Here is a 6,734-nt window from a genome sequence, read left to right on the forward strand (position 1 = left end):
AGAGAGTTGTTATGGGAACGTCTAGTTGAAAGGTTCTAACCTTCAATGGTTGAGGCGCTTTCTAGAGAGTAGTCCCCCTGGTCGTACCTATATAACACATATTGGTGGATATAGTATAAGATATACTTCTCATAAGTGGAATCCAACTACAGTAGTCAACAAGGAAGAAACCCCACTTCCAGTATAGGAGAAAGGAAGGTTTCTCTAGTTAATGTATCAAAGGATACATTTATCAATAAAGTATGCTCAAACCATCCACTTATAAAAAGTCCTTGTGAGTGTGGAGAACCCCTCAATAATGAACTAAAGAAGCTACTTGACATTCAGACCTTTGATTCATTAGGAATAGAAGAACAAACTCAAACTGATAGAACAAAGAAAGCATTCGCTCTATATATTGCAGCTATTCTAATTACTATTGCACTCTCAGAATCCGTATCCACACATGGAGTATACTTAAATATAAATGAATAATAAAAATAAATAAAAGAAGTAAGATAAGGGTGAGATAGATCAGTATGTGACACCAATCATCTACGAGTGAGTATTACACCAATCATTTACAAGCTAAAGCAGCTAGAGCTAATAGTTGCTGGAGTTCAAAAGAACAAGAGGAAAGAGTAGACCTTGGGTAAGGTCTACGAATGAATCGATCTAACGCGGGTTCGCTCTCCTCCGGCCTACGCGGTTTCAACAAAAAGAATCTAACTCGGCAGCTACTGAAGCTAAAGACGCCTTCTTAGCATTCCTCTAGCTTAGAGTCGCAGGAGTTCAAACTAACAAGAGGTAAGGTGTATGAGTTCATCGATCTAAAGCGCCTTGAGCTAAGCGCCTCTTCTATTAATTGATTAACTCAATTACATCGAGCCTTGAAGCTACTGTAGCTTAAAAGAAACTAAGCCTTACTTTAGAGTAGGGTTTGTGTCCCTATCAATTTCTTTGGATAAAGAATGAACCTATGCGGGCAAACTGAAATGTGGTAGAGCGGTTGGTTGTTAACCGATTGGTTTCAGTTTCAATCCTAACAGGAGAAGAAAGAGATGATTTAGCATCAATCATAGGAAGCGAACCAGAGAACCCTTCTTCTATTATTATTCTTCTCTTATATGTCGATGATATCATTTTAACGGGTAGTCACCCTGCGCATTTAACTTCCTTTATCTCCACTTTGTCTTCCACATTTGCCATGAAAGATCTAGGATTTGCATTATTTTATTGATGTCGAGGCTTCTCGCACTTCTACTACCTTGCATCTCACACAGTCTCGTTATGTTACTAACTTACTTAACCAGTTTGGTATGTCTGCTAGTAAACCCGTTCAAACTCCCTTAGCTCCTAATCTTAAGTTGTCTCACACCGATGGGGATCTCCTTGATGATCTTACTGATTATCGTTGTATGGCAGGCTCCTTACAGTATCTCACTTTCACTCGTCCAGACATAGCTCATGCTGTCAGTCTAGTTAGTCAGTACATGCATTCCCCTCGCTCATTTTCAAGCTGTTAAACTTTGCGTTACCTTCGTGGGACTTTGTCTTATGGGTTGTTACTTACTCCTTGTACTAGTTTTGTCTTATCAGTCTATGCTGATGCTGATTGGGCTGGGTGTCCCGACACTCGTCGTTCCACCACTGGCTATGCCTTATATTTTGGGTCTAACCTGATTTCCTGGAGTTCCAAGAAACAACCCACAGTTTCTAGGTCTAGTACTGAGTCTGAATATCGCTCCGTCGCCTTTGCTGTTGCTGAATCCTCTTGGATTTGTTCTTTACTTCGTGAGTTATCTGTTTCGTTGTCTTATCCTGTTCGTGTGTATTGTGATAATGTCAGTGCCACATATTTGGTTTTAAATCCTCTTTTTCATGCTCGCACCAAACACATAGAAATTGACTTCCACTTCGTAAGGGAGAAAGTTGCTTCAGGTGAGGTTGTTGTACGTTACGTTCCTTCTGAGGATCAGGTAGCTGATATCAAAAGCATGTTTTCTTTTATTGCCCAATCTTACTATGAGAAAACAAGAGTTTAACCATGTGGATGTATTAACTTGTTTTCATCAATCTTTGGGTGAGTGTTAAATAAGAGAAGGACGCTTTCATGTTCTTCATCATTCTTCCCGCACATCTTACTTATGCTTTCGACGAGTAAGAAAATTCAAATAACCGACCGGCTTACATAAACATAAAAAGGCTAGCTTTCCTCAGCATCAAAATCGCCCACTCATTGAAAATCGGTTCAACTGAGACCTTCTTCATGCCTGGGGCTATTCCGCACCCCTTCCTTGGCTTACTTAAGATAAAAGGCAGCTTTTCGTCACGAGCTGGACTCGAACCAACATTGATGGATTAAGTAAATCCAGCTTTTTCCCTTCAAAATCGTTCTTTTTGGTTACCCGGTTCCCCACGCTGCCTATGAGTACATCCGGGGTCGACGAAAGTCAACAACTTATGACCTACTACTCTCTTCCCGATTCTTCTCCTCTTTAGCTTTAGGAAGAGGTGTCAGTTTGAAACTCCAAAGTGTCACTTCGAGTTGTATCGGCAGTTTAAGTCCTCGATTCCATTCTATTACATCGTGACAAGGCCTTGGTCATTGTTGGAGTATGTGGAGAAGCGCCTTCTTCGCATGGACTACGTTATGTGGAAGTGGATTATGGCCAAAGGCGACATGGCTGTAAGTCAAGCACCAATGAGACTAAGGCAGTTGACTTGTGCGGGAGGTTTTATCAGAGATGCTTTGGGGAAATGGTTTGTGGTTTTGCTCTTAATATTGACACCTCCTGAAGGCGTATGACAGACTTCGTTGGGAATTAGTTATCAACACTTTCTTTATGTGATGTGGGTATTCCGAACTACAGAGTGATTATGGCTTGTTTAAGTACTTGCTCTATGCAAGCCCTATGGAATGAATGGGCAGCCTACAGAAACTTTTTGGAGTGAGACAAGGTTTGCTTTGGTTGCCTTAGCTAGCCTATATTTCCCTAAACCACAGCAAGCAAGGTGCATATTATCATATAGAAATAGGGTAGAACATGCCCAGGGATAATGCTCTTTGGTATTCTTGGGTGCAACACTACCGAACTCGCAGGGGAGGAGAATGGGCTGACTTGGGCCTTTACCGCGTGATTATAGAGAGCATCGCCCTTGTGGAAAACCTATAGCTGGATCCTGAACTGGTTCAAGCTTTGGGGGCTTTCTGGTCCCCGGATATTAACTGTTTCGTTTTTCGTTTTGGTCCATTGGGGGTCAGCCTAATTGATGTCTCTTGCTTGGCTGGACTCTCAATCCAAGGTCGAGAAGTCCGCTGCTGTGATGCCTCATGATCCCATTCTTATCAGCGCCTCTACCTCCTATGAATTTGCTCGATTAGGTGTTAGGGACATTGGGACTGACGGGAACTACCGCGGAGTGGGCTTCTTGTACTATTTCTTGACCCGATATCTCCTGTGTACCAATTCCAGGGTCACAGAAGAACTGTTGCCTTTAGCTGTGATGCTCATGGACAGGAGGCCAGTTCCTAAGAACCTTGCTTCCTTGCATACCTCTATCGTGGCCTGCGTGTTTTTCATGCCTCTGGAGGACGTAGGTTCTATGGTCCTCTTTGGTTTCTAACACGTTGGGCAGATGCTTACTTCCCCCGGCAACCTTGAACCGCGTCGGAGTAGCTCGTCCTTCGCGAAACGCAGCGCTGGTGGAGCAGTTCGAGACCTCTGTGCGGGAGGTTCCCTTGAATCCCGAGTTCCACCCCCGTCATCAACCCACTGATCATTTCTGGGCTTCCTGGGGAGCGTTCTGGATTGCGTCACTTCCTTCGCTGGCCAGCGCACTTGCTAGACTATTTCCAACTCCTCGGTCTACCGTTCCCCCAGGTTATTGCCCTTGCTCTCTTTCCTTTTGAGCTGAGTGTCTTCCTGCTTACGTTGGTCTTTTGTGTGGACAGCGGGAACCCCTGGGCGGAGGCCCCGAAGGCCCAGAGTAGTTGATCTGTCAGCTGTCCGCCGTGAGTCTTACTGCCCATCTGATCTTACGCTGGAATCTGCTCATTATCTCAACTACTCGTTGCTCGATTCTTACGCAGGTTCGCCCCAGCTTGCCGCTTTAGCTAGCTCTGGCCCTCCATCCTCCAGCGACCAGCCCGTAGTCCCTGCTATTGATATAGAAGTGGGCGATATGGATGCTAACGACGGCGAGGATCCTGCTGCCGACCTACTTCCCCATCGCGAGGGAAAGGAAGCTGTTGTGGAAAGTGAACCAGAGCCATCCTCGCAGGTTTATAGTCATTTATTATGTTTATCTCCGGCCTTTGGTTCTTATTTTATTCACCCTTGAATATCGCATACCAGAATCGCTCTCAAAGGTTGGCACCAATACTTGAACTTGTGGTGACCCTGGCTCCTCGTCCTGGTGAAGTTCAAATCCTTAACTCAATAGCTCAGTAGCAGCTCAATAACTCCTTTAATAAACTCTTTAAACTCATTGAGGCGTCATTATCACTCGCTCCTACAACTCAAAAAAACTCTGACTCCTAAACCAACCCCTCTCCTTCGTCCCTAACGGTTACGGCGTATTGCAACAAAAAGAATCTAAGCACGGCAGCTAATCTCACAATTGCATCGACTCTCGCCTAAGCTGCTATAGCTGGAGTTCCCAAGCTAGGAGTTAACTCCTTAACCGACTTATTAAAGTAATTATTATTATATTTATTATATTATTATTTCATTATCCGCTAAGCGGACGTAGCTATAGATAAATAAACCTTAGTTTATAGGGTATATGGGGCCCCATCACTTTTTACTAGTAGCCTTTAGGGCATCATCTCAGTAGCTCAGTTGGTTAGAGTAATGGTCTTTTAACCCAGTAGTCGTAGGTTCGATTCCTACCTGGGAAAAGCGGATCCCCTGGTAAAATACTATTTATTAATAAAGCCACAAGCGTCAGCTAGCGAACCAAGGGGTCAAAGAAAGCTTCCCAACTCTCTCGATCTGTCCTAACCGCCCGATCTACTAATTGAATTAATTCATATTGCTCTTCTTCCTCGGCTGTAACCGTAGCTAAGCCTAAGGCTGCTAGAGCTAGGAGTTCAAGTTCTGAGGAGATCTCTTTTTTGTACTTACGACTTTTCCTCTAACACGTCTATACGCCTTTCAAGGGTTAGTTCATATGTTTGTAGTGGGTACCACTAAAGGGTGTTAAACACCTGTTTTCTTATACTTTTAGTAGGCGAAATAATAGAAATATCTTAAGCTAAGGGTCCAAAGGAGAAGCATACATTTATTCATAATACCATTAACTGGACTCCTTTAGTTAGTTGCCGATGTTGGTTCTATTAATATTTCCAACAATCTGCTTTACTTGAGCAGACCAATTAGCCCAGTTTAGTTGAGCCCTGCGTGAGATTGGCAGATTGGAACAGTGGCTGATGCGTGAGATTGGCAGAAAAAGACAGTTGAATGCCAAAAATCTAGTAAATTAATTTATTGTAATAGATGAGAATGGCAGTTTTGAACACTTGATGATGAGCTTGGGTGTGCACGAAATTGGCTAGCTCCAATTTGTACTGTAACCCTGAACCGCTAAGAACCCCTTTTTTCTACTAACCCTATCCTCCTATCAACTGTTGAAGCATCAGCCCCGGAAGAGTCTACTTTAGCAACCCCCCTAGGCTTAAAAGTCTCTACCCGAAGCACCTTCCCCCGCATCCCTAACTTTTGCAGCCCCGTAAGCATTAGTAGCTCCTTTAGGAGTCACTTCAGTAGCAACAGCAGCATTAGTAGCTCCAGTGGTAGCAACTTTTCAAGCCCCAAGTTCTTCTTCTACTTAAGGAACAACTCTAGCAGCGCTACCTGAGTCTTCCCTAGTAGAAGCGGGATCTCCTTTATGCCCAACTGCGGGATCTACTTTAGCAACTAAGGCGGGAACTGCCGCAGCCTCAAGAGAAGTGACTGCCCCCGCAACTAAAGGAGCACCAGGCAAAAGCATAATCGACTTTAGCCCCAAGTTTAAAAGCCCGAACTGCCCCATGTCCAACTGCACCAGCTACTTTAGCATCATCACTACCATCCCTACCTTTTGCAGCCCCAAAGGGTTCTACTTTAGGAGGACCTTTTGCGTCACCAGAGTTTGAAGCAGCAACGGAGGATTCTCCTTTTCTCTAATCTCCTTTATCCCCAACTGCAACAGCTACAAAAGCAGGATCTCCTTTATGCCCAAAAGCTGCCTCTACTTTATTTAGCAACTAAGGAAGCTACGTAAGCACCTGCCCCAGCCTCACCAGATTCTTCTACTTTAGGCACGTACTGTACCATCCGCCCCAACAGCAGCACCAGTAGTACTAGTAACTCCATCGGTGCGGCCAAATATCCCACGCTCTGAGACCGACCTTGGCACCCTCCTTCCGTCCTGTCCTCTCTTTATATCTATATCTATGTTGCATCGGCGAGGCCGTCATTAAATGGCGACAGCGATCCTCTTCCTGTTCGCGACCCACCTCGGGCTCTAGAGGGACTGGACTTCAGAGTAAGGGAGCTCCGCTTCGCACCTTAGAAAGAGTCGTATGTTGATTATATACTTCGCTCACTTTCTAGGAATTCCTTGATGATGTGTTCGTGCCTTCCCCTTCCTCTCCCGCTGCTGAGCATTCTTCATTGAATCTTTGGGAACAAAGGCCCGAGTGATAACGACGGGGAGCATCGCGACGTGTTTCCACACTAGGCATAGAATGCCAAGCCCTCTGTGGCTCT

General features: G+C 44.6%; 1 non-coding gene across 1 annotated transcript; it reads left to right on the forward strand.

Annotated features, from left to right (window-relative positions):
- Positions 1-4,808: 4,808 nt before the first annotated feature.
- Positions 4,809-4,882, forward strand: TRNAK-UUU (transfer RNA lysine (anticodon UUU)). The gene has a single exon. It is a non-coding gene; the product is annotated as a tRNA-Lys (tRNA).
- The last annotated feature ends 1,852 nt before the right edge of the window (positions 4,883-6,734 follow it).

The sequence above is a fragment of the Curcuma longa genome, chromosome 14, assembly GCF_044706935.1.
Source record: "Curcuma longa cultivar G26 ecotype Majalengka, Jawa Barat chromosome 14, ITB_CL_G26_1.1, whole genome shotgun sequence".
NCBI lineage: Eukaryota > Viridiplantae > Streptophyta > Magnoliopsida > Zingiberales > Zingiberaceae > Curcuma > Curcuma longa.